Genomic DNA, 9,360 nt, shown 5'->3' on the forward strand with positions numbered 1-9,360 from the left:
CCACCCCCTTTCAAAGAAGCAGAGCTGGGCAGGTGTTTGCACAGGGGAGGCCACTGATGAGACCAGAGGTAGGGAGAGCAGCAGCTCAGTTTCCCTAGAGCCCCAAGGTGGCCTCTGGGAAGAGTCTGTACAGTGAGGTGATCAGCTCACCAGGGGTAAATAGCTCAGTCTGTCGGAACGCTCCCTCCAGGGATCCGAACTGAGGCCCACCATGGCAATGGGCACATAAAAATGGAGGAGGATGGGGCATGTGTTTGCCTTGATGTCTGAGCCCTTCCCAGTACGAGGCCATGTGTTTCCTGCCCCACCCACCCAGAGAAGGAATCCTGAGATGGCCTGAGAGAGCCCATGCTCCTTGCAACCAAAATGCTTGTCTAGGTAATAGATTTTGTGTCTTTGAGGTTTAAACAGGAGGCCCAGAGGGTGGGCAGAGAAAAGAAGCAGAGACAAGTAGGAGGCTGAGTCATGGGACGAGGAGAGCCTAATCTAGGCGCTGGGGATGCTCCTGCAAAGGCCTCTGGAGGGGCTGCCAGGCCATCAAAGCTGCACGTTAGACACTGATACTGAAAAGGCTGTGCCGCTCTCGCCATCCCCCATGTCCCCACAGTACCTCAGTGGGCCTCGATTCCTTGCAACCTGAGCAACCCAACCTCCCACCGGACTCCTGCAAAAACCCTCTGGCTGGAAGGGAGCAGCCCCAACCATGGTGTCCACTGCCAGGTGACCCAGATAAGTCCCTCGGCCTCTCCCAAACTCAATTTTCCCATCTAGAAATTGGGGAGACCAATCCCAGCTTCTCCAAATCCTCCAAATGTTGGCAGAGGGCAGGGGCTGCGCGAATAAAATGAGCTCACGAATTGGAAACCACACCGAGGCTCAGCATCCAATTACACGTGATTCATCGTTTATGACCTCATCCGCATGAAAACACCAAATGGCAAATCCTCGCCATTCTCCCTTCACTCAGGTTAGCAGATCATTCAGTCATTCGGTCAACGGATACAGAAAAAGCCCCGCGTGGGCACCTGGCGCCATTTGGGTCTTGGGAGGCACAAGAGAAAGAGCCCCTGGCATAACAGCCCTCCAAGGGCTCAGTCTGTCTGGAAGGTGAGGTACGCACAAAACCGAATCACCACCATTTTCTTGGGCACTCTATGCCCCCACTTTGCCATGTGCTCTGTAGACGATGTTTCATTGAACAGATCACCCCGTCACAGGGGTACGAGTATTCTGTCCGCTAAAGAGGAACCTGAGATTCAGAGAGGTGCCGGGGAGGCTTGTCCAATGCCATCTGATTCGTGGCAGTGAAGCATCAGCACTGTGGTCTCTGCGGCTTCTCTGGCTGCCTGTGGATGCTGCTGAGAGGGGTCGGCGTGCACCAGGAGGTGCTGCCCACTGTCACTCCCTGAAGTCTGCTCTGGCTTGGCCCCACATCTCCTGGGGCTCCCTCGCAGCATACCCACCCCACCCTGGCACATCTGTCCCCTCACTGCTGAGAACGGCAGCTCCTGTGTGTCATGGGGCTAGCTCCTCAGAAAGACTGGGAGCTCTCTGTTTGACAGGTTAGGGAGAATGAATCCCCTTCACCTTTGATCTTCCCTGGGGTTAGGCCCCATGGGTCTAAGAAATCGGGGGCAGCTCACGGTCTTAGCAACAGGGGACCAGCGTGAGCCCAGGATGTCTGCAGGAGTCACACAGCTGCCATTTACCATGGTTAAATGTGTGTGCCTAACTCTGGGCGGGCTACTTGCCCTGCATTGTCTTATTTAATCTGCACGTGAGATGTTGTTGCTCTCCAACTTTACAGATGAGGATATGGGGGCTCAGAGAAGCTTAGTGACTTGCCCAAGACCACACAGCTAGTAAATGATGGAGCCGGGCCTCGATCTTGTCCCCTGCCTCCATACATCCCACAGCAGCCTTTTAGGTAAAGATCCAATTCACCATCTGGCATTTAAGACTTTGAGCAGGATGACCTCAAAACCATCAGCCAGATGGGCCTCCTCCTCACCAGACCCACATAGGCCTGCCCCTGCCTCCCAACATCTCTTCCTACCCTCCATCACCAGAGCTGTCCTCCTGCTCCTCCCCTTCCCAAGGAACTCTAGCACTTAAAGGATGGGGGGTGGAGACTGAGAAGGAGAGTTAGAAGGGGAGGGAAGGGAGGAAGGGGTCTCAGCAAACAAGGAAGTTAGGACATATGGACACGGGAAGAGAGGCCAGCAGGACCAGTGGGTTTCTTTCTCCCCTTCTGCATGCCACTTGGGCAGACAATCAGTGTAGTCAGCTAAGTGCCACAGACTGTACGTGTCACCCTGGGCAAAGCAAAGCACAGTCCCTCTGAGTTCCGGCTACCCCGCCCATCCCCCCACCCCACCCCCACCCTGTCCTTGGAAGGAGTGTGCTTCAAGACCTCGCCAGCTCTGACACTCTGCCGCTGAATGGCAGCTGCTGGGCCTCCCCACCACCTGCTTCATGCTCCTGCTGCAGATGCTCCCTTGCTCCAGACGGGACAGTGGCAGTGACCAATAACCCACTCACCTACACGACACACCAGTTCTCCGGAAGCAGGGAGGGGTCCAGCCTAGTGGGTGCTGCTACCCAGTGAGAGGGGTCTCAAGAACCCTGGAATAAGAGGCAGGACCCCTGGCTTCTGGTTCTACTCTGTTATTCACTCTGCCTAGTGATGTCGGGCACATTAGTTCTTTCTCTGCCTATTTCCTCAGCCATGAAATGGGGGTGGGGACCATGCTTCCAGTCCTGACAATGAAGGAGTTAGCTGCAACAGAGGAATTCCAGGCATGGGCAGGGGAAGTTTTGGGGAGGCTTTTGGGGACTGGCTGCTCTTTCCACCTGGGTGGCTGTTGGGACTGGCTGAGGAACATGAAGAGGAGGGACAGGGACCTACATAAGGAGAAGTGCCCCGCAGGGGACATGAGAATGATGAGGAGAGACTGACAGGAGAAGGCTGAGGGGAATAAAGGGAGAGGTGGAGACATAGAGGGAGGATGGAGAGCATCCCGGTCAGACAGGGGGGGAGGCGGGCGGGAGAGGGGCTGAATCAGGTCCACAGCTGCACACCTGGGGCAGGAAGCACCAAGGGTGGAGTGACCACTAGGCCACCAAGAGCCAGGGGTATGAAGGGGGAGCCAGTGCAACACTGTTTGCTATTTTTCATGAGAAAAAAATGGAGGACCACCGACTGTGGGAGGGCTAGGGACCCTCTGATGTCTCTCCTGAACTCTTCTGGTGCAAAATTGCAAAATCACACTGACATCAACTAAGTAAGAGCGATATGCATAGAGAAAAGCCTGGAAGGAGGGAGGAAGTACGATGGAAACAGGTATACCAGACATCAATGATATATGTAACTGCATATTCTTAAGCCGGAGAGCAGGTACACAGGTGTTGATAATATTATTATTACACTTTTTCATACGTCAACATATCTTATTTTTTTAAAAAATCCCTGTAAGGGAATTTGCCAAAGTCTTCACACTGGTTCTTTGGGAGAATGGAGTTATCACAACTGTTATTATCTTCTTTTCACTTTTGGTAGTTTCCAAATGTTCTACATTGGGCAGATATGGAAAAATAACTGAACCCTTTAAAGTAAACTCTTGCTGCTATGGCCACGGTTTTATGGACACTAAACACAACTGTTTGAGCCCCTCATCCTCATGCCCTTCCTCTCATCAGTTCACAGGCTCAATAAGCCAGCAGCTCCTCCACACTCTTCCTCCCCACCCTGCAACTGATGCTTCTCCAAAGCAAGGCTTTCGGCTCTCTTTGTTCCTTGAGCCCAAGATTACTAGGTTTATAGTGGAAAGAAAAGGGCCTGAGTCTTAGTGACCTACTGGTTTGGGCACTTGACCACTCTAAGTCTTAGTTTCCCTATTTGCAAAATGACCCAAGATTTTTGTGAGGATCAAATGAGATGATACAGATAAAGCATTCAGCATGAATTAACAGTGCCTGGAACATAGGAAGTATTTAATAAATTTGCATCATCATCTTCATCATCATCATCATTGTTGACTGCCTACTGCTTCCTCTAGGAAGTCTTGACTTCATGAAAGAAATATTTCAGCTTGAACTGGGCACCGAGCTGGCCTTCTCCTGATCCAAAAAACAACCTGGATCCCAGTCTCCACTCTGTCAGTAACTGTGTGACATTGGGCGAGTTCCTCCCCTTTCCAATGCCTTAGTTTCCTCATCTGCAAAATTGTAGGCTTAGACTTCCTGTTCCAATAGTCTATGACTGGGGTAACCATATAAACCAGAATGTTTTTGAGAGAGAAATGGGCACTATCAATAATCATTTCAGGATGACAGGTTTAATGCAGAACAATCCCAGGCACACTGGGAAGTCTGGTCACTCCATCCTTAACAGATCCTTTATCTCCTTGCCCACCAGGGTGGTAAGCAAAATAATTCCCCTTCCTCCCACAGACAGCCACTTCCTAATCCCCAGAACCTGAGGATATGTTAGATGACATGGCAAAAGGAATTAAGGTTGTAGTTCAATTGACCTTGAGATGGGGAGATCATTCTGGATTATTTGGGTGAGCCCAGCATAATCATAGGATCCTAATAAATTGAAGAGGGAAGTAAAAGAGGGAATGCCAGAATGACACAATGTAAGAAAGGCTTGACCAGACCTCACCAGCTTTGAAGATGGGTGCAAGGAATGCGGGCAGCCTCTAGATGATGAAAAAGGTAAGAAAATGGGTTTTCCTGGGGCGCCTGGGTGGCTCAGTCGCTTAAGCATCTGACTTCAGCTCAGGTCATGATCTCATGGTTCTTGAGTTTAAGCCCCGCATTGGGCTCTGCTCTGACAGCTCAGAGCCTGAAGCCTGCTTCAGATTCTGTGCTCCTTCTCTTTTTCTGCCTCTTCCCCACTTGCATTCTGTCTCTCTGTCTCTCAAAACCAAATAATAAAAACATTTAAAAAATTTTTTTAAAAAAGAAAAGAAAATGGATTTTCCCATATAGCCTCCAGAAAGGGATGCAGACCTACTGAAGCCTTGATTTTAGCCCAGTGAGACCCATTTTGAGCTTCTGACATCCAGGACTGTAAGATAATAAATGTGTGGTGTTCTCAGCCACTAAGTTGGTGGTGATTTGTTATAGCAGCAACAGGAAACTGATACACCTAGTATGGCTCAGTGGGTCCCTTTGGCTGGTTGTTCTGTAAATGCCATCCTTGGAACTTAAGAGAACTAATCTAAGCACCAGGAGAGCTGGAATCTGGTCCCTGCTCTGATATTAACTCACCCTGGACCCTTGAACAGGACAGGTAACTCCTCTTGGGCCTCTATAGAATGGGGGATAACATTCCCTGCCTCATCTATCCCTGTGGTGGTGGTTGGGGGGGGGGTGGGTTGTCCCACATTCAATGACCCATTCTATGCTTAGCTCTGTGCTGGGGGCTGGAGCACCAAGATGAACCAGACCTAGTCCCAACCCCATCCCTGTTCTTGAGGGGGGTACACAGACATGTAAGCAGGTGATTAAAATACAATGTGATGAACAGAAAGTTTCGTATGAGTGTACACAGAGAAATATATAGGCCCACCTGCTGGGGGTGGGAGTGGGAGGACAGTCAGGGAAGGCTTCCTGGAAAAGGTGATACCAGAGCTGGGTCTTAAAGGTTGAGTAGGAGAAGCCAGGCAAAGCAGATAAGGAGGGCAGGGAAGAAGGAAGAAAGAACAATCCAGACAGAGAAATCAGCAGAGAAGCAAGCCCCCAGAGATGTGAATCAGCACGGCACGGGGGACAGAGATATGAACAACTTGGTAGTATTGACCTGGAAAGCCTGAGTATAAAGGGGATGCTATGAGGATTCAGTGGAATGACGGGTGAAGGCATGATGTGAGCACAAGGTTGTATTATCGGTCTGCCCGTCCCCCAGACCAGTGCTGGGTCAGGAGACGATCTGTAACGTATGATTCCTTTTGACCTGGCTCTTCTGGTTGTCTCACCCTCACATTCCCCCCAGACATGTGCCAAAGGCCTGGCAGCTGCCTCAGCCTACTGTGGGGGATGGGGCCGTGCAAAATTACAGCCACTGAAAGAGGCCGGCGTGACCTCAGCAGCTAGGTTTCATCATTCTGAAATCATGCTCCTGGCCTTAGTCAGAGGCAGAGAGGTGGGGAGGAGAGGGTGGGAAAGCAGAGCGGGTGGCAGTAGGTTTGGGCGAGGTGCCGGGGCTGAAGGAGAAAGCAGCTGGCACCAGCAGGGGGTGAGACTCCAGCTTGGCTTGTATCCATCATGCTGTGTGACCTCAGGCCAGATCCTTGCCCATTCTGGGTCTCTCTGGGCAGCATGGGTCCTTGGTGCTCTTCCCAAGGCCTGTCCCTGGTGGAACCTCCTTATGGAGGTAAGAACCCTGGGATCTGCTGGTCATTCCTGTGCATGTGGCTCTTTGTGGACAGTAGGAGCCTGTGCCCGGCCTGTCGGGGTTTGGGGCAGGGCTCCAGCAGTAGGCTGCTCCATTGGATCCACATTTCTCGCAAAGTCATGCCTTTGTGGGGCACATGAAGCTAACTGGCTTCTGTCAGGGCCAAACCTATACAGATGTTTCTAAGCTTTGGGTTACCTAGCTCACACTACCCAGGCGTGTTCCATTTGCATTCTGCATCCTTGTCCAGTCTTTTAAGCAGCAGTGTCTGGGTGAGGCCGAATACCTTAATTTGCTAGGGCTGCCATTAGTAAGTACCACAGACTGGGGAGCTCAAACAATAGAAGTGTATTTTCTCACAATTCTGGAGACTAGAAGTCCAAGATCAAAGTGCTGGTAGGGCTGGTTTCTTCTGAGGCGTCTCTTTGGCTTGTACGTGGCCACCTTCTCGCCTTGGCTTCATATGGTCTTTTCCTCTGTGTGTCCTAACCTCCTCTTAAAAGAACACCCAGTCATGGTGGCCCAGCCCGTGATTTCGTCAAACTCAATTACCCCCTTTAAAGGCACTATGTCCAAATACAACCACATTCTGAGGGGTAGTACTTCAATATACAAATTTTGAGGGGGACACAATTCAGCCCGTAACACTGGGCTTTGGAATTGCTCGCGGAGTTTTTTTCTAAATACAGCTGTCTGGGCCCGTCTCCAGAGCTTCTGAGGGTAAACTCCATGAAGGCGGGCCAGGGGCTTGCCCACTACTGTATCCCTACCGCCTAGAACGGTGTCTGGCACGTGCAAAAATATTTGTGGAACGAAAGGATGACTTAATAAGCTTGGGATGGGGCCCACGTGTTTGTCATGTACAAAGTTCCACAGTTGATTCTGATTCATCTAGGGGTGGCATCCCCTCGAGATATGATTGGGTTTCATCTTTCCTGTTGCTGGATGGGAAGCCTAAGGCTCAGCAAGGAGCGCTCACCTTGGCAGCACATATGCTAAAGTTTGAAGGAGACAGAGACTAGCATGGCCCCCGTGCAAGGGTGACACGCCAAGGTTCGGTAAGAAAAAGGAATACTGGGCCTGGCGCTCCAAAGAATGTGGGCTCTTTGGGTCTGCCCCAGCACCCCTCCAGGACGCCCAGGACACGAGGGAAAAGGGAAAGCGGGACCTAATGCTGCCTTTTGTACCTCTTTATCTAGCTCTTCTTTGCATCCTTTGTAATATCCTTTCTAATAAACTGGTAAACAGCAGTGTTTCTGAGTTTTGTGAGCTGCTCTACCAAATTAATTGAACCTGAAGAGGAGGTTGCGGGAACCTCCAATTTATAACCAGTTGGTCAGAAGCACAGGTGGCCGTAGTCTCGTGAGACCGAGCCCTTAACTCATGAGATCTGATGGCATCTCCAGGTAGACAGCATCAGAATTGACTTAATGGCAAGCTCAAGCCCCACATTGGGCTCATCACTGATGGTGCAAGGCCTGCTTGGGATTCTGTCTCTCTCTCTCTGCCCCTCCTGCACTCTCTCTCTCTCTCCCTCTCAAAAATAAATAAACTTAAAAAAAAAAAAAGAATTGACTTAATGGCTTGGTGGTGTTGGAAAATACACATTGGACCTGCCTTCAGCACCCTTCACATATGGCCCCTGCCAACCCCCAGCCTCACCCACCCTCACCCCTGCCCAGCCTCTGGTTTAAACCACATGAAATCCAGCACCATTCCCTGATCCTGTCAAGCCACCTACCTTCTCATCTTAGCATGGGCTTCCTGGAATGCCTTTCCCTGCCTTGTTTGCCTAGGAAATGTCTCCTCAAGCTACACTGGAGCTCGAGGCCTTCTCTGACTGCCGAGGCTGGGGGTCGAGGGGCATCTTCTGGGCCTGTAGAGTCCCCTGTGCTGCCTTCATATCATATGCTGATCACACTGGGGACAAATGCCCATTCTGATGCTGCCTCCACCAGACTGGGACCACCTGAGTGCAGGGCTGAGTCAGTTAGTATCTATGTCCTGATGCCTCGCCCAAAGCAGGGCTCTGAGTCTGAGTCCTCAGCAAGATTTCGGGGATTAAAGAATGAATGCTGAGAGGAAGAACAAATGCTCCAGAGGCAACCAGAGGAGGAATAGGAGAAGCTCCAAAACAGGGTCTCAATGCAAGAATCATTTTTCAAAAGGTGACATTCTTCCTATGCCCGCACATCACCATTAGTGGCAGAACTGGGCTTGCTGTTGCAGCTCCTGACCTCACCTTCACCTCCCCTACGTCCCAGCCCCACTCAGGCCTACGGAGTGTCTGTGAGGTGGCCTGGCACGGCAGGTGAGCTCTTGGAGCTGGCCAGTGCACAGTAGAGGCTGGGAAGCAGAATCTTAGCCTCAGGTGGAGACCTCAGGCCGGTTGGGCTGGCCAGGAAGCTCAGAGAGGTAAGAGAGCAGTGGCCCCAAGGAGAAGAGACTGGAAAATACCAGTAATGGGGAGAGATGGAGGGGTGGGGAGAGATGGACAGCTGGGAGGCCAGAGAGACTCGACTTCTCAGCACCATTGTTCGGCCTCAGAGAAGCTCCCCTGATGTGACCTTTTGGCAAGTTCCTGCCTCTCTGGGCCTCAGGGTCTTAAACTGAAAATGGGGGCAGGCAGGCTGGACTAGATGGTCATTAATGTCTTCTCTAGCCCAGGCCAAGAAGATCTGGGAGAAGTGTAGCTGCCTTAAAGGTGCCATTTGAAAGGACTGTCTCCAGGCTGGCACACAGACTCTAGGGACTCACATCTAGCCAGGCATTGGGGGAACGTGTCTCTGGGCCTGGAAAGAACTGGAAGCAGCCTCCCTTCGCCTCCTGCTCTGGACTTGGCTCGCAGTTCTGGCAGGCCCAATGCGGCCCTCAGCTCTAATGAGGCTGGCCACCTGGGGAGCCATAGAAACCCAGCCTGGCCTATTTTGTGGTGAAGCCATGGTCACTTCTCTGCC

The sequence above is a fragment of the Neofelis nebulosa genome, chromosome 10, assembly GCF_028018385.1.
Source record: "Neofelis nebulosa isolate mNeoNeb1 chromosome 10, mNeoNeb1.pri, whole genome shotgun sequence".
In the NCBI taxonomy this organism is placed as follows: domain Eukaryota; kingdom Metazoa; phylum Chordata; class Mammalia; order Carnivora; family Felidae; genus Neofelis; species Neofelis nebulosa.